The 22,883-nt window shown below is 36.7% G+C and overlaps 1 long non-coding RNA gene across 1 annotated transcript; it reads right to left on the bottom strand.

Moving 5' to 3' along the window:
* LOC121074544 lies at positions 1 to 22,548 on the bottom strand. Its single transcript, XR_005822404.1, has 8 exons — positions 22,451 to 22,548; positions 19,813 to 20,031; positions 18,259 to 18,430; positions 15,720 to 15,781; positions 15,091 to 15,225; positions 13,501 to 13,621; positions 12,614 to 12,758; positions 1 to 914 (listed from the first exon to the last, which is right to left on the bottom strand). It is a non-coding gene; the product is annotated as an uncharacterized LOC121074544 (long non-coding RNA).
* Between the last annotated feature and the right edge of the window lie 335 nt (positions 22,549 to 22,883).

The raw sequence follows: 22,883 nt of genomic DNA, 5'->3' as shown, positions 1-22,883 counted from the left end.
GTTTAGTTTCTCTTCCATGTTAAAATTCCTCTTCTCTAAAGAGAAGAGATCAATGATCATTCTCAAATTCTATATTCCATAAAATATGCAGCAAAACATGGACTACCTGAAGTCAGTTTTAACTTTGTTTTTATAAAATGCACTTTTTCAGATTTACAGAAATATGGGGGCAGTGAGGGAAGGAATTGTTCTCTAAATTCTCCTCTAAAGTTATAGAAGAAACAAGAAAACAAAACTATTATTTTATCCTGTGTGACAACATACAATTTCAGGTCTGTGATGCCAGAACCCTGCAAATAAGTTCACCATTGCTGATCTTTTTGAAAGACTGAGGTTTCTAATGTATTTCTGTCTTGATACTCCAAGAAGAACAAAGTTGTACAATATGATGTATATTTACGATTAACATTTGATTGAAAATGACAGACACAGAGGGGAAAACAAACACAAGAAAAACCACACAATTGCCAGACGACAGTAGTCTTTCTTCTGGTAAAAAGCCAAGCCAAGAAGATTTGCCAAAGTCTGCCAATTGAATTCATGGTATTGTAAGAAGTATTTAGTAATACAGTTGTCAAGGGGTAAGAGAATGAAGAAAAACTACGTCCAGCAACCAAAACTTTTTCTCTATCAATGACCAGTACCAACCATTCCCAGTCTGGCCTATTTTTGCCATTACATCAAAATAAACAAACAACAACAAGAAACACACACACAAACAAACAAGCAAAGTAAAAAGAAACTAGAGCAAAATAGGTCCCAAACTTTATTCATTACGTTAGCTTTAATTTGCTCTCCCACCTGCTGGTGGCAGTTAGTTCTCCATCACAGAAGAGAGTAGACTTGTCTCCATCCTCAGGAGAATGCAAATTTCTTCCTCCCAGTAAAGGCCTGCTATGTTCTACAGCAACATGCTGCAATACAAATAAGACACACAAATTACCATTTGTAAATGTTAGTTATTAAATCTTTCAGTGTTTTTTTTTTCTCCACACACACACACAAAAATCCTACGATACCTCTTTGACATTATTCAACATCATTGAAGTGCCTTACCTAACTCAGCATAAGCTTCACCTAAAAGTTTAGCACATGCAGATAAACACACAAGAACATAACAGGAGACTGAAAAGTCACAAGTAGTTTGCTTTAAGGGTTTCCAGGCCGCAGGGTTCAAGATCCTAGTACTATTAGCAGTGAACAAGTCAGCCTTCTGCCCTGCTGGTGCTACAGTGCCTACCAAGAGTTCTGGGCTCTTGCCTTCGAGCCTATCTTCCTGCCAGCGGTGCCAGTTTGACCATCGGACCTCTGCCTAGCCACACCACTACAAAACCCAGTAAGAATAACTAAGATGACTACATGGTAGGTAGGCAAAACCCAGCTGGACATAGCAAACACTTTTTAGATCTAATGCCTAGTGAAAGACCAAAAACTGAACAGAAAAAATGAAGACACAAAACAGGAAAATATTAACATACTAATCTGAAACACTGACAAATGAGAAATTTCTAAAATAAAGTAGTCAAAATCATTAGCAATACTTAAAGTTATCCAATTATTTTAGTAAGATTTACTCTAATAACATTAAAAATGAATAAGCGTGGTTACAAAATTGAATTACTGTGAAATTAAGCTCCTTTGAAAAAAGTCAGATAAAGTAAAACTATTGTTTTCTAAAATTGGTTTTCTTATTCCAAAGTGAATTCATTATAAGATACAAATATATTAGACACCAAAGCAATATAGTTATTCACATAGGGACAATGTTGTTATTCATGGAAGAAAAGCATTTAAGACATTAGCTGTTACCTCTACTAAACTTAAAATTGATTGTTATATTGGGAACATCTGAAGCAAGGCAGACAAAAAAGCACAACTACATACATGCATGACTTTAAATTATCTTGCTATTAAAGTGCATCTTAAGCCACTGCTACTCCAGGAAACCAACAAGAAGTTTGTTGCTGGTGGAGAACCCTGTCCCAGTGCATGACGAGTGACACATCAGCAGGGTAGCTTCTTTACAGCCTGATTTTCAATATTGGCATGATTTTGGTGGGCTTGATCAAATCCTTGCATTTCGAGATGAACATGTCATGCCCTGTATTCTGCATTTGAGGCACCACAGGATAACACCACCAGCTGCTAACCCTTACACTTCCCAAGGCCATAGATGCCGAAATTATATTGAGATTCATGCGTATGGAAAAATTACACAAAGTTGTACACCATTTATATACCACGGAAAGGTTAAGACTCCCCTCACCAAGAGAGCTATGGTGTTCATTTTAGCACCTAACAGTTTACTAGTATCACACATTAACCTGATCACTGACTCATTTTATAGTGCTGCCATTGAAACTGAACCATTTTACTCCTAACCTAATTATTATTACTAAATTATACTTGGTACGGGGAGTCACACAGAACCATTAATTATCAGATAATGCAGAACATAAAGATTTTAATGGGAGCCACTACACCTGAGGCTATTTCCTCCTCTTTTGACTCTTGCTCAGGAATGATGCAACGTTTTCTCGATTACACACCCACATAATCTTCATTCCCTTTCAAACAAATGTCAACTTAAAGCTATTACTTTTCTGACAAGCTTTTTATAACGCTTGGCACCTATCAGTGAGATAAAACCCATACTTGGATGTTTACTCTTCATGAATGTAGCAGCTGAGGTACAGCCCAGAATCCAATAACAAAGAGAGTGGTGAATAGTTACAGAGCGCCAGGCTCCCTTGCGGAGCTACAACAATGGGCTGAGTTGCTCAAAGGTGCTGCTAATGCTCACTGAAGCTGGAATGCTTTTTGAAAAACAATGTCGGGCCTCATGAAAAGAGGACCTTATGTACTTTGTTAGCATGCCATAACTTAAAGACTCCTGCTTCTAAAGAAATAAAGGTACTGACTAAGCAGTGATTTATTCCAGCTCCTATTTTTTGTTGTCAGCTACAGAGATTTCAAGTGTCCTTTAAGATGGATACATACAGCCATGAAAACAACGAGCAAGGCAATTGTGACTTTCAGAGAATTTTCTACAAACATTATTTCCATTTTGTTTCAATCCGCAGCAGCATTAGCATCTGTATCATAGCAATCTTAATCAGAAAATGCAACACTTAATCCCCACAGTATTCAGAATTCTCTCTCCTAGAAACTCTTTGGTGTTCAGGAATCTTGGTACTTGTAATTTAGTGGTCAACTGGCTGCAATTAATCAAGTCCTGATGTAATAAAAACACATGCATGTTTCCATTCAGAACATTCAAACAGTAAGTATATACTTAGCCAAGGAATCAAAATCTGCTTAGAAATGTTTACAGACCCCACTTAACTTACTGACATTTTCAAATGCCACACATCCTGCAAATTTACACAGGCACAGGCAATGAATTTTCTTGCATATAAAACACCCTGAAGCCACACTGCTGTGAACGCTGAGGACCCATATTAAAAACAACCACCTTCAAAATTGTCCTCATTTAGAAAACATATTGGCTAGGATTCATGATGGTTAAAAATGTTAGAAATATGGACACTAGGCTTGTCAATAAGAATAAACTCTACAGGGTGTTAGAGCATCATCCCACAACTGTATGGTTTTGCCTGGTCCTCCCTTATTAACCCAAACAGGCAGCTGCAGCCCTCCATCAGCTGACAGGCACCAACTGCCTCACATTACAGCAGCTGGTTAGGAGAGCACAGCTGCAAACTAAAATGAACCATAGGCACATCTTCAGCTTAAAATATAGACATGCTCTTTCACACGGCCTGTCTTGAAGCACCTAACTAACATGGCTGAACATCAATTACAAACAGAGAGGGATCTAGAGCAACCAAATGCTGAACCAGCTTCTGAAAGCATCTCTCTTCAGTGCCCTGAACAACTAAGATTTTAATTTAGACAGTAGTTAGTTATGTAAAATTAGTTACAAATAGCAGTGATTCAAATTACCCAAAATTAATTTCCTGATCCAACAAAGGCCAGGCTTGTGCAAGAATCGTTTTGCCAGTATGACAGTACTGTTTTATTTTTGTTTGTTTGTTTAATTCTGCCAAAGAAATATTTCTTATTGGCAACACCATTGCCAGCAGAGTGCATGTACTACCTCTCTCTAACAAAATAAGCAGTATTGGCAAAAGACCGACTTTGGCTAGAGCAATTACCACTACATCCAGTGCTTCTGCATGCACAGTCATGATAGTCAGGGTCGAAAAATCCTTCCCTCAACCACTACAACTCTGAAAGAAAAGCCCTGTAGCAAAGAGTTCACATTCAGTATTTGGGAAATTAAACAGTTCTTCATGTTACTGGTTGTTTGTTTCTGCCAGCAAAGCTGACAGATATTGGTTTATAATATTTATTTTTTAAAACTAACTAAGGTGTGGTGGAGGGAGGGAGATTAACTGAGGATTTCTAGCCCCCACAGCACCATGTTCATGTTTGGTGTGTTTTGTGGAACTTTATTATCATTTGTCCGTATGCCAACCTCTGCATGGTGCATAGTTGTTTTCAGTTTAATATCTTTTATAAGCTTTACTAGCAATCCATTTTCTCCTTCCAGGTAAGTCACAAGACAGTTCATAAATCCACACCTAACAATGGTCCCCAAGGTACCATTCCTGCCTCCCTAAAGTTCAATATTTTTGTTGTTATCATCACTCTTTTTTTCTGGTCAGACTACTTGTACAGTCATTCAGTAGCAATGCAGCCACGTCGCCCTGAAGGGTACGAGCAAATGGTTCTGAGGGGAACACAGACCTACAGAAAGAACAATATCACAAGTCTCAAAGTATTTCTTCAGTCTCTGTAGCCCCGATGTTTCACTTACCTAGCTCGCTTGTGGCCTGAGTTTTACACTGACTTGCGAGTAAAGCCAGGATTTAAAAAAATAAAAAAAATAAAAATGAATTAAGGTCTTGGTGAAGCACACAGAAAATAATACGAATACAACAAAAATGCATTTTCATTAGGATGTATAACCCATATCTTCTTCTATCACCAAAAATCACCAGTTCAGCTGTTCCAGATATCCCAAATACCTTCATGCATCTCTGAACATGTAAAGGTTAAGCAAGCAGTGGTTATTTTCTGCCGGAATTATGAGCACAAGCATCATATGCTTCCTAAAAGAGAGGAAGTCTGATGTAAGGTGACACTGCACACATCTAGAAGGGAAACAAAAAAGGTAATTAAATTTTTGGCCATCAGCCCAGATAACATTTACTCCAGGGAAGAAGGAAAAAAATGGTTCACAAGATTACACCTGGCCTAAAAAGCAGAAACATCTGCTGAACTCGTAAACTATTGGATTAGTTCTGCCCCAGGAAGCCAACCTGCCAGACGTACCCTCTACAGACAAGCTTAACTGTGCACAGTCAGAAACAGAAAAAAAGTTGCGCTGATTAGTTTCCCATTCGAAACAAAGAACAGGGAGGGAAGCACGCTTAAATGCTGAGTGCAGGCTCCTTCCGCAAACTGCTGCAGTCTATGTTTGAGGCCACACTTCTCTGCAGCAAAGGGCAAGCTGCAAGGAGAGCTCGGAGACAGTTCAGGAGTTTCCCTAAACTCTTCTGCTCCCTTCCAAAGGCAGCCAAGGATTGTCTTCTCCATTCCTGTAAGCACCACGAGGGGCTTCCGAAATTGTTTGGGAATTTGAAGATATACTGTTTTCATCCATGAATGGATTCCCAGAATTATTCCTAGCAGTGGCATATAGAAGAGGAGACAGTATAAATTGGCTCTGTTCAGTTTTCTTGAACTACTAAGTAGTCTCACAGAGTTCTCCTCTCTCAGGTGAGCATCTTTTTCCAAACCAGGGGGAGATAACAGTGGTGGGTACAGTAAAGTTACCTGTTGGAAATGCCTTTAAGTCAGTATTTTGCTGTGCTCTGAAGGCAAAACTGACAGAGTATTTTTGTTTGAAATATTGCTTCTTTATCAGGTCTGACTCCTCATTAGATTAAAAAAAAAAAAAAAAAAAAAAACTGCTCTCTGCATCAGATCAACCTCTACCAAACAAGTAAACAGTGCAGGAAACAATTCATTTGCTTTGGCAAACTCAATTAACTTCTCTGACAGAGTTAGAGCTGGATGTCATGGGCCAATCCAACAGGGCTGCTCTGGTTTCCTTCTTTTGGGTGTTAGTTAGGGAAGAAGCCATCTTTAATTTATGCCTCACATATTAATAACATTTAAATAGACTGGTATTGCTACCTAGTTTACTTTGAAGAGTGACATTTCCAGACAAATTGTAATTAGTGATGAATATATCATTTTTATTTATTACCACAACTGAAGATAGGTGAAATTGTAATTGATCCTTTGAAAGCTGAGACAGGAGAAGTCACAGATCAAATGTTCTGTAGGTATTAACGTGTCATCACCAACATGCTCAGGGTGAAAGCCACATTATGTCATAATGTGAACAATCTCTGGACTAATTCCATAATGTGAACAATCTCTGGACTAATTCCAAGGTTACATCTTTCACAGCTGTGAACAAGCAAAGGGCAACACAAAAATGCACAAAGTCCACAGCAAAGCAGAATTTGAGATGCATCAACCAAGGTACGAAGGGACCTTATCTTGAGGCTAGCCAGTAATAATTACAGAGCAGCTGATAGACACCAAGTGTGATGAAAATTGTTCCAGTTAAATGCTCACGAACACTGAGCATTTGCAGAGAAAAGAAATCTTCAGAAAGCTGTAACACTGACAAAGCTATCTATTCTCTACACAGGAAAGTAGGTAGCGCTGCTTTTCTTACCTGCCTAAATTAATACAGGCAGACAGCACAAAGACAACTTCAGACGTTTATCCTTTAAGGATATTTTAACTTCTTTCCCCTGACTTAGAAGATGATTATTTTTTAATATGTCATTCATAGCCCACCTTAGAGGATGAACATTTCCCTATGAATTTCTCCTGAACTATAACATTACAAAAGAGGATGCAGTACCCTGAAAAGGATTGGTCCTACCACTACAGTCAGAAAGCCTCCTTCCAGCTTCAGGCCCACTAGTGTCATACAGGGAAGCTGCAGCTTGTCTAAATATGATTACTTCCACTCCAGCACGTAAGAGAAGTCAAATCATTCTTCTCTTGCACTGACACCGTGGTCTTTGTTTAAAGGTTGTCTATAAATTCCCAAGTTTCCAAACCGGTAGGCCTATCTAAATAAGTCCTACTTGAGAATAAAGACATACTTCAGACACTGTCCAGAGGACGCCTTCAAGTTGTCAGTTTCCAGTTCAGCTGAGGTAAATAATGTATTGGAAACAGGCTGGATTTTCACTCTGACAAAGGTGTAAATCACTACATTGAGGCTTTGTTTTTGTTTTTGCAGATATTTGGTATCTGCTGGCTAAGCCCACCACCCACCAACACAGTTACACCTTTTGTTGCTCTTCCATGTAGGAGCCAGTTTTGTCTTAAAACTTTGATCACACCTGAGCTAATCATATTGCTGTTTGCTACAGAGAATCAAATGCTTTGTGGACTGGTAAATATGCAAAGAGAAAACCCAAGCAAGCCCTGAGCAACGCACACTTCTATCATAAAATAGCAGTTTCTCCTTGGTGCAGGACTTTGTGACTCATCGTACAGGAACAATGGAGCAGAACCCCACTTAAGACCAGAGAGAGCTTCCTTGTCGAGAAGGCAGCCACATATCATGTCACTGCGATCAGACGATGCCCAGAAATTGCTGTGTTGCTGATAGCCCCAGAGGATAAGGGAAAAAACACAGCCAATTATCTTCTGAAAAACCTCACAAGCACACATTGCCCTGGACTTGAGGAATTGCCTCCATTTCTGCAGGTGTAATTTTGTGCCCACAACTATTTGCAAGTGTAAATTATGGGTCCAATCCAATACCTACTGAAGTCAACTGAAAAAGGTCCTATTGATTTCAGCAGGGTTGAAATAAGGCCTATATATCAAAGTGCAGCTGCAAAAAAAACCCAACAATTTCCTGGATAAATGCTGTTTGCACCTGCAAATAATTGCAGATACAATTCCAAGCCCTCGAAATAAGAGGGAAAATTGTCTGATATCTAAAATCAGGATCAAATAGTTGTCAGCCCAGTGGGTTGACAGCACTTTATTACTGCTGTGGACGAAACTGGTTTTGAGCTACTTACATAATTATTTACAATCATTTTTGCAACCCACCTTGTGTTTTCATGACCACATTAAATAAAGTCAACAAAATGAGAAAAAGGAAGAGAAGATGGATATTTCATGTCTTAATGATGTGTGTAGTGGATGTCTTGGATGCATCGATTTTACTGGAAATACTGGGAATTTTTATGGGACAATTGCAATGATTTTCACACAAATATAGCTGAGAGCTTCAGCTAGCAGACAAGTACAGCTCAATATCTTTACCTCCTTGGTGAGAATCATAAAGATATCTTGATTTCCTTCATAAATGGAAGTGACAGTTTGGAAGTGATAAAGATTCATATTTTAGCATGGCTTACTTAAATTTTGATGGAACTAAGTTAGCCTAATGATTTTTCAGGAAACAATTCATTATTAAGAAGAGAAAATAAATTCACAAATGAGAAGATTAAATCAAATAACAGCCTATATTTATGCTGAACTTGAGGGGAAAATAATTTTAAAGTGAACAGTATTTTCACCACAGAAAGTCTTGCAATGTCAGGCAGGCACTAGAATGCTAATGGCTGAGGACATATTTGAAAACTGAATTGCTTTTCTTCTACCACATTTATGTTATGCCACTGTTTATCTACCACAGGGATTTTTCTTGCTTTGGTATAATAAATGCATATGTAGCAAGCAAAGTGAAAAAAGATGCCAATGTAGTAACAGATTTTTTTTATTGTTTCAAAGGGAATAGAAGGAAATACAGGAGAATCGATGGAAGAGTCTATAAAACAAAACAGTAACTTCTATAATGCTTCTGTTAATAAATGCATAACTTTATAAAGCCTGTAATATTTGGGGCCATTGTATAAAGTCTTTCCATTGTATATAGTCTTTCCACATCCAACTGCAAATACCCATCCTCAAGTCCTCTCCCATGTACTTGGGTTAACCCCAAACTCCCAATACAATTTTTAAAACTGACTAAAAAGACCCACAAGAAAGAAACAGGCCAGACCCCATAGAAGCTATCATATACACCCTAGAAAAGGAAAGACCAAAATCAGCACTTGGTTTTTAATACTCTGAGCAAAGTCCCCTCACCCGCTATTCTTCAAAGTCACTATGACTTTGAAGTCACTATAACAAATGAACAAGAATGATACAGTAACAAAGAACCAGCAGCATACAGAACGTAATTTTGGGAAAAGATGGTTGAACAAAACTTTTAAAGATGAAAGTAGTCTGAGGCAGGTAGCCAAGAAAAAGGAACTAATACAGCATGCTCTATGAACACATTCATTTTCTGCCCTAATACACACATGTAAGAACTCACCGCAGTTACTGCTGTCTTAATATCACCACATTCACAGCAAAGCATTAACAGCACATCTGTTTCATTAAAAGTAAATGATTGAATATATGGACTATAAAACCTTATAGTTCTGTGAAAATAACCTTTATTTTTAAAATGCATCTCAAGAAAACAGGAACTCGCCATATGCACTGCTCTTCTTTTCCACCGTGGAGCATAAACGGTTACTAAAAATTTGCTAGATGAACAACCTGAAATGGAGCTAGCTTTAATTTCACTGACTCACTCATCTCCAATAAACACCCTTTGGTTTTCCTAAGGACATTACTGTTTTTCTGATAAAATAATACGTTTGATATTTATTTTAAAAATGAATAATGACGTCTTTTTTCAGCTCTGGGCCACAAACAGCTCAGAATTATTATGTATTTGATTCCCTTACTTTTGCTGAATGAACTTAACTGAACGAACTGCATGAACTCAAGATGAACTCCCACAACAGTCTCTCCACAGTCCGCAGACAAGATTACTTATCTCTTTCAGACTACTTAACGGAACCAGGCTCACCAGCAGCCATCGCAATGCCTAGCGTATGAGGTTATGTCAGCTCATTAGGAATGTTCAGTTTAAGATGCTTATCGGAAGACAAAGATAAGGAAGCTTCATGAGGAACAAGAGAACATGACCAAAAAAGTAATAATTATATAAACTCCTTTCTCTTTTCCTTCTGCTACAAAACCCCCCAAAGCCACTGAACACCGGTGACTTTAAAGGCATCCATGGTCCAACCCTAGACAGCTCTGAAGCAAAGACATGCAAAGACAACAGAGTTTACGTTGCTCATTTTATACTTTTTTTTTTCCAGGAACGTACAAATGATTTTAGAGCCCACAGTTGATAAAATTAATTCTGGTTTCACAACTCTGTGCCAAAACCGCTTTGAAGGTTATACAAGCACATTCAGCAATCTGCATTCCAGATGTCCCAGGCTCCTAAGTGCCATTTTCAGAAGTAACTTTGGTAGTTTATCCCCAAGCCCCCCTGATTTCCAGAACAATTTAGGGTGTTTTTGGAAGTGTTTCAAAGTTAACCACAAATCATGACTTGCAATTACTGTCTCTTCACTTTTCCTTCTTGTTCAAAAGAATACCTTGAACAAAGACTTGGCTTTTAGACTGTCTTGCAAGATTTAAATAGAATAATTTTAAAATATATTCATTTACAAATTAGCTGTATTGGAACTTCCTTTGGAGAAGCAAAATAAATGCACTCCTAGAATATTTCTGTTTCAGTACACTTTGTTGTCAATCTAGATGTTATGAGAAGAAAAAACAAAGATGACATCACCAAACAAACTCTCAAAATACACGAAACTGTGATTAAACATCTTACTCACTGTGCTTGAAGTGCATACATTGAACTGAATTAATTTTAAAGAGGTGGGAATAAGTAATCTTTGATGTAGATCAGCCTCAAAACCAAACAGTGTTGTGCAGCAGTAGGAAGAGGTCAGGAACTGCAGCAAGCAGGTGCTAACCTGTCCCTCTATTCACCCCACTGACAAGAGTGTATTCTTTGGTATTGACAACCTGTAATTGAGCTGACAAGCAAAGAAAAGAGATCAGGTAAGACTAATGTCTCTATTTAATACCAGTCTAAAGTAGCACTTGCATCTGAAACTGGGCACTTTTTCCAGACAAAATTAAGATAATTGCATATTTTTAAAGAGTAAAATTAATCTTATTAAAAATAATTTTAAGAGATGGTGGTAAGAAACAGAGCCAAAACCAGGGTGAGATACTGAGTATATCCAAAGTATTCAACTGATTCACATGATGAAAATATCTGTTAAAAAAAAAAAAAAAAAAAAAAAGAAAGAAAGAAACAGTAATGCATTTTTCCAGCTCTCATCCTAGGCCACCAGCAGAGACCCCACAAGATGCTTGCAGGACAGCCTCACCTTTATGAAATAACCTTTTTAGTCAAAGCCAAACATATTTGCTATGGCAAAATATAATGTTATCCGCTTATGTCAAATAATTACAGTCCAATGTTAACCAACAGACATCAAGCTACAAAGTCTGCAACAAAAAGGTCTTCAAACTATATCCTATCTGTAGAACTATGAATATTTCATGAGGTACAGTTTTCAGAAGTGAATGTTATACTTTCATTAACTTTTTCTATATTATGTTTTTGAAAGGTCCTTTCAATCGAATGCTCAGCTATTTCTGGTATAAATAGACACATTCGTAGTTGTCTAAATGCACCATCAGGTAATTTGTTGGAACTCCAAAATCTTCACGTTTTAATCTGTGAATATTAACTCAGAATTCTTGCATCCCTCACACTTAACAGACAAGACTTTAGCAGCTTTTTTCACATACTGTAATACCTTGGTGCACAAATAGCTTATTTTGCAGGTAGTCCCCCTGCTATAAATGGATGTATGGTATTACTACAAAAATTATACCTGCTTAACTCCACACTCACACGCTCTGACAATCACTTGTGGATAAAGACACCAGAGCCACTCCGGCATCTCACTGGGCATAAATGCAAGCACATGCAGATTCCTGAGGAACCAAACTTCTAAGAGCAGTGACAATAGTATCGGAATGCCTCAGGAAGTGGCGCTATTGCACAGAAACACGTTTTGTAGACATACCCTGTGAGAACAAATGACAGATTTTGAAAGCTTCTGTATAATAAATGTTATGTAGGCTGTGTGGGCGTGCATGCACATAGAGACACATTTCTATCTAAATAAAGGAGACACAGATGGGTATATCCATGTCTAATTAAATGTCTGTCCCCCCAAAAAAACAAAAACAAAAACAAAATTTACTAACAGAATAAAACAAACAATTTTAAGAAATTGCAGGTTGAAAGGTGCACATGTAATCCACTGACCACACAGTTTGCTGCGGGCAAAAGTTTCACTTGCTCACATAGTCACAAGTAGCCAGCACCATGTGAAGGAAAACACCTGAAACCTGACAATTCCCAGGCAGTTTGTTTCACACATTTAAGTAGAGATACGTGCACCAAGGGTTGAATATTAACCAAAACATTAAAACCAGATATGGGTATTTAGTCTTTGACTTAACTTCTTATTCTCATTTATTATTAAAAACCACCACCAGCAGCACCACAACAAAACCCACCCACCTGCATAAAATGTCAGAGGAACTAAAAAAAGATGATGGTATTTCTCTGTGATGAAAGCGCATCCAGCTAATTTTCTTCTGCAGGTGTCACCTCTGCTTTCAACAGAGCAAACAACTGGATAAAGCATCCTCTCTGTTTCAGCTGCCTAGGTGAGATATGGGAAAGGAAGAGAAAACTGTGAAATTACTCAGGAAGAGTCAATAGCACGTTAGTTGACTTTACAGGCAGAAGTAATCATCATTACAGCTGTAATTTCATAATGTGGAATTTTGAAGAAATACAATTTGCACAGCATTTGCTGTCACAGGAAACTCTGCCCCCAGCGTTAAACCCCTGACTGTATTTCTGAACTGACTGTCAGGCTCCCTGCCAGCAAACACAACAGCCAAATTCCTTAGCCCATCAACTTTCATACATGTTTCCTGGGAACTAAGCAAAGGTTCATGTACATGTATAACAAAAGGTGAAATTATAACAGATCTTAAGGGAAGGACAAATATATCTGTGCCATTTGCATGAATGGCAGAAGCAATAAGCTCTGATCAAACTAAGCCAGTTAAGAAGCAGAAAGCCTTGTTAATAGAATAGACATAGGATTGACTTATTAACTTATTAATTAAAAAATAGTAACAGTAAGAAAGGTCAGAGGGATAAGGAACAATAAGCCTCATGAGTACACAATTGGAAAATGAATCTTTCCCATCTTTCCAGCCTTCATTCTTCCAGGAGCAGCAATTACATACAAGTAGACAGCTTATACTGAATTAACCACCTTTTAAATGCATTCTCCATTTGTCAGGAGGTATTCAGCTGTTTCTAAAGTGGATATTCTTCTCAGCCAACAAAAGAAAAATGACGGGTATCAGTTAAGCACAACTTGACCTCACCTTCAGATTGCAGGTTATCATCTTTCCCTCTGCAGGGCCTTGATCCCTTGAGAATGCTTTATAGCCTCTTGGCTCTCCAGGAATCATCACTTTAGCATCTAATTATCATTGTGAGCAGCCACTGTAAACATTAGCAAACTTCAACAAAGCTTCCAAAGGGCAATATGCAACACAGCACAGACGGTTTATATTAAGGTTAATTGGTCTTTCAGGAACTCACAGCATTTGTTAGAATAGATGATAACTGTAGTCCAATAAAGTGATTTTGATCCTTTGTCTCAAAACTGAAAGACTAAAAAAAGATAGCTTCCTTCAAGGGCAAAAAGGCAATATCTAGGGCATATTTGGCCGTAACTGATGAGTTCCATACTTCTTTTGTCCAACATATGTTTAAAATGCATTTGAAGCCTATAAAGCTGATTATTCACTAGTACTGTGTGACTAGACCATTTCTCAGCAGAGTTTTAAAGGGCAGTTTTATAAATAGACAATAGAAGACTCTTACCAAAAAATTGCACTTTTGAGTGTAGGAGGTATATAATAGAGCATGCCAAAAAAGTCAAGAGAGATACAACACTACAAGACTACTGAAATGCACCAGAACAGGCATCTAGAATAATCTGTGAAGAGTCTACTGTAATCTTTGTTCCTTGCTGCAGCTTAATGCAATGGCCACACTAAACAAAACCTTGAAAGTGAAAGGTCTACAAATGACATTAAGACTTACCAACTTACTGGGTTTAACGTTGTTTGAGAACAAGGACTCTTTACATTGGACTAGTATGCTCGGGAAGACCACAGTGGGTATTTGCTGTTACTTTATTAATGAGATCACAGCACCAAAGCATACCCAGGATACTTCACAGTAACCAAAGAAAGCCAGCTCGCCTGCTTTCCGAAGGGAAAGCCACAGGCATACACCATGCTTAACTGTATCACACACAGTTGTATCTGCATACATCTTAACAGAGCCTGCCTCACAGAAAAGGGACCTACCGCAGAAATTCTCTTAAGAATTCAGTTAAGTGAAGATCAAATGTAACTTCACTCAAAAAACAAAATTCACATGATTATTACAAGACAAATATGAAAGAAACAAGAACCATGCCCAGCAAAACATTTGAAAACAGGGCCTTGAACACAAGCAGTACTTGTCTCAGGAAGCAAAACCATTGTGTGTGTATGTACTGAAATACTTACACCAAGAGCCAAATTACATTGCCCCTGTTCCAAGTAAAATCAAATATTCTTTACACTTAGTATTGCCTAAATAATTCTGTGTTACAGCTGTTTAACAGATGGCCAACAAGCAAGCTTCAAGACAGGAACTTTGGGGAAGTTGCTAAAAGCTTTATCAGTTTTAACAGGTGTCAGCCTTTTCATCACCAGAACACGCAGACTTGTCTAGGTAGACAAACTTACAATGTTTCTAATTAGGCAAATACATAAAATGGTGAGTTTGTTAAATCCCTATGTGTATACCATCATGTGGATTTAAAGTCGTTTGTACTTTTAAAATTAATATAAACCCAGGGAACACCACTCTAAATTAGACTAATTAAGAGGGAATTTAAAGTGATTCAGCCAAACCATCTAAAACCCCAGGATCGATGCATCTTGTCGGGAGTTGATTCCTCCTGGACACAGGCTCTGATCTCCTGGAGATCCCTCTCACCTGCTTCACAGCATCTGGAACGGGCATCCGAAACTATTCATAAAGGTTGTCTATGGAGATTACAAATTTTTATTGGTCTAAAATCTGGGATTACAGACCTAATGATGAAAAAACCTCTAAGACAAATGGATGTAGCACTGATATTTTAAAAGTTCATAACTCATGAATGTTCAAGTTAGAACCAAATGCTTTATTTTGACTGAAAGCTAAAATATTGTGCTTTACACTGGTTTAATGCATAAATTTAAGTTACTTAATGAGCAGTTGCTAAACTCACACAATAAAATAAGCCTACATGATAAACCTTATGTATAATAAGACTTGTAAACCAAACCAAAGAATACAAGGAAAAGAAAAACAGTTGTCAAAATAAAGAGAGTTTTATGACCTGGTGCCTTCCAACCTGTCACAGTTAGAAACACTTTGATCTGTTGCTTTAAATACTTCTAGGACCAGTAAACAGTTAAAAAAAAAAAACAACCAACCAAACAAAAAAAAACCAACAGTGTCCCAGGCTTGGGTCTGGAAAACAAATTCTTCTTACTTTAGTGAATTTTCTAACTATCTTCATGAAACTGACAGTAGCAAGAAAGTAGAATTTGCAACCTCATGAAAAAAAAAAAAAAAGCTAGAAATTAGGAGTATAAAACAGTGCTTTTTTTCTACTTTATTTCATTTTTTTAAACTATTGTACAAGTACGAAATTGTTTAAGTGAAAACATTGTAAAAATCACAGAACACCAACAGAATTCCTGTCTGCTTTTCTACTGCTTTGTTCTTTCCAGAAAAAATTGTCATCATCGCTAGATCAATGCAAAAAGCCCTTCTCCTCATACACACGAGAGAGGGGGAAGACTCTGGAATGGATATATTTAGGAGCACAGAAGGGGCCAGAATCTTGTAGGAAATTCTTAAGGTCAGTTCATGTGGGAAAAAAAAAAAAAAAAAAATCAAGATCACCATAATACGCACATCAAATGCAAAGAGACCCAAACATCACTATGGAGATGCCACACACACTTAACGTAAGTAGTTGCATACTTCCTATATGCTGTTATGAACCTGCATAAATTATTCCTAATTTTTAGTAGAAATAAGCACTCCCAGTCTGCATTACAGCTGTTATAAAAAAGTACTTTTTACAAAAGTGCAAGCAGTCCATGCCTATGTAGATACACCTATGCAAGCCTGCCTAAGGCACCTGGTGAGAGCCACGTGCAGTGTAAGTACAAATTGCGGGGGTGTAGCACTCACTCATCCAGCCTTCCTGCTAAGGCAATGGAAAGGAAGAAGGACCTTCAGAGGGTAATTCATGTGGTGTATTCTACCAGAATAAATTATTAAAAAAAACATGTCTACTTACATTAAGAAAGAGAGGCCTTCAAGTATCATAAATGAGTAAGTATATGCATAATTCTGCCTATTGTTCAAATAATTAGGCACTCTGGCATAAGAGTAATAATCAAAAGTAATAGTAAGCACCTCAAAAAAAGTTAAAAAGGCTTTGTGCGATGAATAGTGTAACTGAGCATTATATTCTCTGTAAGAAAACATAATTTAGATAATAAAAAGAGATCTGTATACTTTCTACATATGCAAAATGCATTTGGTCTTTCATGAACCTAGGCTTAATAGGAGATGAGACAGATTTGGGGGTGGGAAGGAAGATTAACAAAATCTTGCAAAACCAATTTGTTTTACTGAAAATGAATAGAAATAACAGTCCTGCAATAACAATAACAATTTTTCTTCAGAAAGAGTAATAACCTGTTTAATTTCCCAATTCTAGAAAATGCTCATATGTCACTGTAGTTTCTGCACAAAATCAAAACAAATAAATACAATTTTACATTTAGCGCAATATAACTTTGCGACATTAAAGATACAATAAACATTATATTGAACCTAAGAAAAGTTTTGTTAGTAGCAAACCTTAACCTTTAAAGTAGTGATAAGCCTTCTCACAAACTATACCACTGTTTGTTACTGCTTTTGCATAATAAATCTATTACAACTTCTTCGTTACTTACTTAGTAAATAGGAAAGATTAGGAGGCCAGACCAGGCCATCCCCAGCAACACACACGTTTTGTCCAAGTTATTAAATGTTTAGGAGAGCCTTATGAAGTCAATTCTGATGGTGTTACTTGATAGTTAGTCTTGATTTACACAATCATCACTAAAAATTAAGTTTATGCATGAGGTGAAAAACTGTAATGTGTTCCTAAAGTAACATTAAGGATGATTTTGCAACGTTAATGAATCATTCTTAGAAAAGGCTAATACTTACCCAGCACTAAAAACTACTTCAAGCAAATAAAGCATTTTAATGAAATAAAAAGAAACTAAAAACATGGTAAATAAGTAGGAAAAGGCCTTCTATAAAATGGTTTTGTTTTTACAAATCTCTGACAGCCAAACTCTTTGTACATTTTAAGTGTATCAGGAAGTAACTCATATTCCTACATTTTTTTCTGTGCTTTGCAGCACAGTCATACGTATTCTTAGTCAGTAAATCCCACTTAAAAAAAAAACAACACTATGCACAATTTATCTCGATAACCTTGTCTTATATTTATGACTTCTAAGCATACATTAACACGTTTCTTCTACTGACATCTATTTTATTACTACTATTAACAGCAAAGCAGGTAGAGATGTCTTTTTTTAAGGTTTATAAGTGGAAGTCTTTGAAATCTTAACTTGAATATAACTTACAAAAAAATTCTAAGACAGCTGTAAATCCTTATGGGACTTAGAAACCTAGATAAAAATGTAACCCCCAGTAAATTTGAAGGAATAGCTTTTTAATTTTCAGCTACATAGCTCCAACCTCATTTACCATGTCATATCTAAACTTGATGAGGTAAATTTTGTTTGGTGCCAAGTTTCCTGTTTGGTGCCAAACAAATTTGAATTTACTGCCAAATCATATACACTATTTTGTCGTGAGTGATTAGCGTTTACACAAAACATGTATCTAGCTGAACTGAGAAAATAAACATTAGTCAATGAGCATTTGAGTGAATGAAGTTTTGCTATCTTTTTGATTTAGCAACTTCTTTGTGATTACACAAATCTTACCTTGCAGATCTTGACTTGCACACAATCAATGTGTATTTCCACTTAACATCCAAGAAAAGGCAGTCTTTTGCATAGTTTGCCAAAACCAATAAATCACTACTGTTAGTACCATATTGGGGAGCATTCATGCTTTGTCATTTGAATGGATTAATCTTCCAGCTACCACAGATGTCTGTAAATAAAATAAAATAAAATAAATTATAATATAATTCAGTGTATTCAATAGGAATATTTTCTCAAAAATGTTGACTTTAGCAGAGGAGTTCAAGTTAGATTTCAAAAAGACAGTTAATCCACTAGTTTATATTCTTCCTATTATTTTATTTTGTGGTAATTTCCTGTTCATGCTGTCTTTGAATACAAATACAAAATAAATTTTACTGTCAAAACCATGAATACAAATCAGAATATGAAATGTCAGGACCTATAAGTGTTCCTATTATGCCTGTATGCTACTGGAGATAAGTTTGGTGCTGCTGAACATGCAAATATTTTAAAGGAATTTGGAAATGAAGTGAAGACAGCTTGCAATGGCAAATTGCCTATTAAAAGTTCATCCTCTCTCTGACACTGCTGTATTTTACCAGTGGGTAAGAACGATCGCTGCCTTTGAAGTCAGCCATGGTGCAGCTCTGCCAATTTAGATTGCTATGCGATACGCACATCCTGAGCTGTCAGTGAACGATCATTAAAAACACTGTGAAATAACGAAATGTTTAATGAATATGCAAATGTCAGGAAGATAACTCATATTTTCATTCCCTGGTTTAAGTAAAAGAATAAATTACTGAAAATAGAGGCAGCAGTTAGCTACCTGTCATTTCACTTAGAAAGGAGAAAGTAGGAGATCAAGTTTTCTGTTCGCTAACTCGTTATAGGACATACAGCCCAGGCACCTTACCTGCAGCCAAAGCTATTCCTTTAGCTTTGAGATAAGAGAACCTGTGTCCTGGCTGTGAATGGAAAATAGTTCAGCTCTGTGTTCTTCCACAGAACATTTTGTGGGTTCAAAGATCTCTCAGGACTAAAGCTGCAAGGCAGGTAGGCTAGGGAGTGGGGAGGCTGAAGGCTTTCAATCCCACAGGATGATTTTGGGCTTGGCTGCATTGTATCAGAACAAGATTCTAAGGACAGCTTGAAATGTCCTTCATCCACACCATAGATAAAGGACACCTGACAGTGAATACTTGTAAAACCATACTAGGTTTAATCACAGTAGACCAGCACAAACTACAGACCTATGCACACCTATGAATACCCCTACTACGGAAGCCTGGACAGCTATTACCATCATGGCTAACTTAAGTAAACCTTTAATTGGTTTTTCTGCTGTATGGATTCTCCCTTTATCTGGATGAGGCTTGAGACTATTTTGGGGTTGTTGATGGAGACGCAGTAACCTGGAAGAAGCCAGGTCACAGAAGCGGGAAGGCAAACACCATCCCTTTGGAATTAGTGCTGCAGGGCAATGGTCAATCCCCATCTTCCCCTAATCACAAGATACAGATACAGACTTCCCTATGGAGAAACTGGTCAGAAAAGTTTCCCTCTTACCTTACGGTGGATTTTTCTGCAGGACCAGAAATCAAGATATCATTTTTACTGTATCCTCTTATGGTCAGTAGTCCTGTGGAGTTCAATGAGTATTCAAACTCAGTAAAGAGAGAAGGATCAGAGCAAGAAAGTCCCACACTGATCCCACTACACAGTGCTGTAATGGCAGCAACAAGGGAGTCACCAGGAAGGATGAATGAGTTCAGCCAGTCCAGCCCTCTGACAAAATAAGAGAATGCAAAACATGTATTTTTTTTTCTTCTGATATTACATACTCTTAATTAGTTCCTAGATTAAGAACAGAATAAAATTAAGTGGCTTAGCAGCCACCTTTACTCTTTTTTTTTTTTTTTTTTTTGTTTTGTTTTGTTTTGTGAGGAAGCACCAAGAACAGAGTTTGACTCTGCTGGAATGGAAGAACACAACAGCCCGAGGGCTCATGCTGAGATGTTTCACTAGGAAACTTGAAACAGATCCTGCCATGGAAAGTGATTTAATTATCTTGATGTCATTATGCAACAGAATCACAAATGAAGCCAAATCTGAAAATAACAAAGCAACGGTGATGGAACAATCAGGTATAAACCGAAGATGAGTTTCCAAACATCCTGTAACCTAGATTATCTGAATGGAAAGTAAAGTCTCTGTGGTAATCATCACTGGGTTATAACAAAATGGCATAAAATCTAAGAATTTGGGCTATATATTTTACACACTAATGTGTGTGCTTCTCCCACAACATGGTTCAACTCTAGCTGGAGTAAACTGCACATTAAAAAAATAATGCATAGCAATTAGGTTAATATATGTCAAACTGCAATTTTTCGACTCACATGAAAAACATCTGAACCCTCCAATTCAACACATATATCTCGTCTACCTTGCTGACCTATACTTTTTCCAAATTCCATTGCTTGCCAAATAAATAATCAAGAGTAAATATGACCAGATGCATTTTAGAACAGTCCAAATCAGGCTGATAGCTGTAATCGGCAGTAGCAGCTTCAACTGCTAAGGAAAAGATGGATTATTGTCATGAATAAATAGCAAGCAAATGCCAATGCAATATTGCAGTGCTAACATAGGTAGAAATATAACTTGTCACACATTTGTTATATTCTTGATTTCCATATATCATAATAGTAAGCCCAGCATTCAAAGTAAAATCGAGCCCAGCTGAAATACATTATCTCTCTTTTGCACAACTAAGAAAAGAAAAACTAGCTATCAAAATCAAAATGTATAACTTGGAAACAACTTTGTATCATGAAATATTAGTGCAATCAGAATTTACAAATAAGCTATTGAAATAATGTTCCTTCATATCATGAAAAACACTTTTTCTGGGATAGAATTTTATGAGAGGAATAAAAGTTATGAAAAATAGATGGTATAATTGGAAAACAAACAAACAAACAAACAAAAACAAAAACATGGGAACAGAACAGTCTACTGACAAACCAGTAGGCCGGGAAGTACGCACCAGAGAAATGTTTGGATCATGGACCAATAACACCAACAGGATCTCAGCTGCACAACTGCCTGTCCTCAGGAAATGAGATTAAGAAAAGTGATTTGCTGAAATGTATAGTTAATAAAATACCTGATACCCCCTAGTGAAACCTTCTAGTAGATTTTTCAGAGTAACAGAATCAGCTAACTTCTATTTTTCTCTTGTAAGTAGAATCATTCAGGTTATAAATATTAATTTAAAATTAGGATAAAATAATAGCACATTTTGAATAGCTTGTGAATGACTCAATCTTTAATATTAACAGTAAAATTAGAATGCTTAACTATTAATTGTACTTTCTCTACCATCCTACAGCATTTCAGCCATATGGTTTCAACAGTTTGGACCAGTAGAGGTAGCTATATGCAACATATGCAACAAATGACATGCACGTTTAGTGCTTCGCAGTGCGGCATGCTCAAATTATATTAATTTTCCTTCCCAAATATTTTTCAAAAATTAGATTCTAATTATAAACTTTCATCTGAAGCTTGGCTTGTAAAGTATCTTAACAGATAAATGTATTTTTTTAACGGTTCTAAAAAATGCCCACTGTGAAAATTAAAAAATTTAAACACACAAGGAAGCAATTTACTATAATGTAGTGTTTTCTAAAACGTTTCACTTCCAATATTTCAAAATTCAGTTTAAATATCTACATTTACTTCTAAAATGAAATCCACTCTTGGATCATTTCCAATACAGCAAGTTAAGTTACAGAAAATATGAAGACATGAGAAATATTTTAACAAATTCGACTGAACTTACAACTTAACCAGCTTGTAGCAGTTTTGAAAAATGCAACAGACGTTCATACTGGCAGGACCAGCAATCAAGTATATTGATGAATATGCATACATCTCGCCTGCTTTTCAGACCTGAAGGGAAGTGGTCCATTATTTTTTTTCCTCCTTCAAATCAATGGAGAAAATTGAAAAGCTCAAAAATAATTATTTCCTACTGCGTAAGTGCTAAATTTGGAAGTACACATCACCCTGAGAAGCAGAGAAACATAATTTAATGATGGCTCTTTGAAGAGAAGTTTTTTAATGAGGAAGTGAGCACAGAAACTAAGATGCTGCTTGAATTGTGAGTGAAATACTATATTTAATTTTTATTGTATACCTTCTTTATTGATGGCTGTCCACAACCAGGTGCTGACTTCCACTTTTCTAATCTCAGCGCAGCAAGAGAAAATAATCATAACCCTGCCGTAATTTCTTTCTTTACTCATCTGCCAGTGAAGGAAAAAAAAAATCTGTCACAATTTCTTTGGTGAAGCTAATAAAATAGAGATTTTTACTTTCTTGGGCAGTACAGAAGATCAGAAAGAGACCAACAATAGAGAAAATGCCCTCAGCAAAATGGGTCTGGAGAAATTCTATTCAAAATTGCTGACAAACACTGCATTAAATTTTTTCTTTTGCTCCAAAATCCCCTGAAGTATTTTTTGGTACTTAATTTGTAAGCTGTTAACTAAAAAAAAATAAAAAATAAAAAATAAAAAAAAGGTATAAATGGACAAGACATATGGAATGATAAAAAATTCATGATTTTT

This window comes from Cygnus olor, chromosome 9 (genome assembly GCF_009769625.2).
Source record: "Cygnus olor isolate bCygOlo1 chromosome 9, bCygOlo1.pri.v2, whole genome shotgun sequence".
NCBI classification, from domain to species: Eukaryota; Metazoa; Chordata; class Aves; order Anseriformes; family Anatidae; genus Cygnus; species Cygnus olor.
Note: the sequence above shows the minus strand (reverse complement) of the source record. Positions and strands in the feature narration are given on the sequence as shown.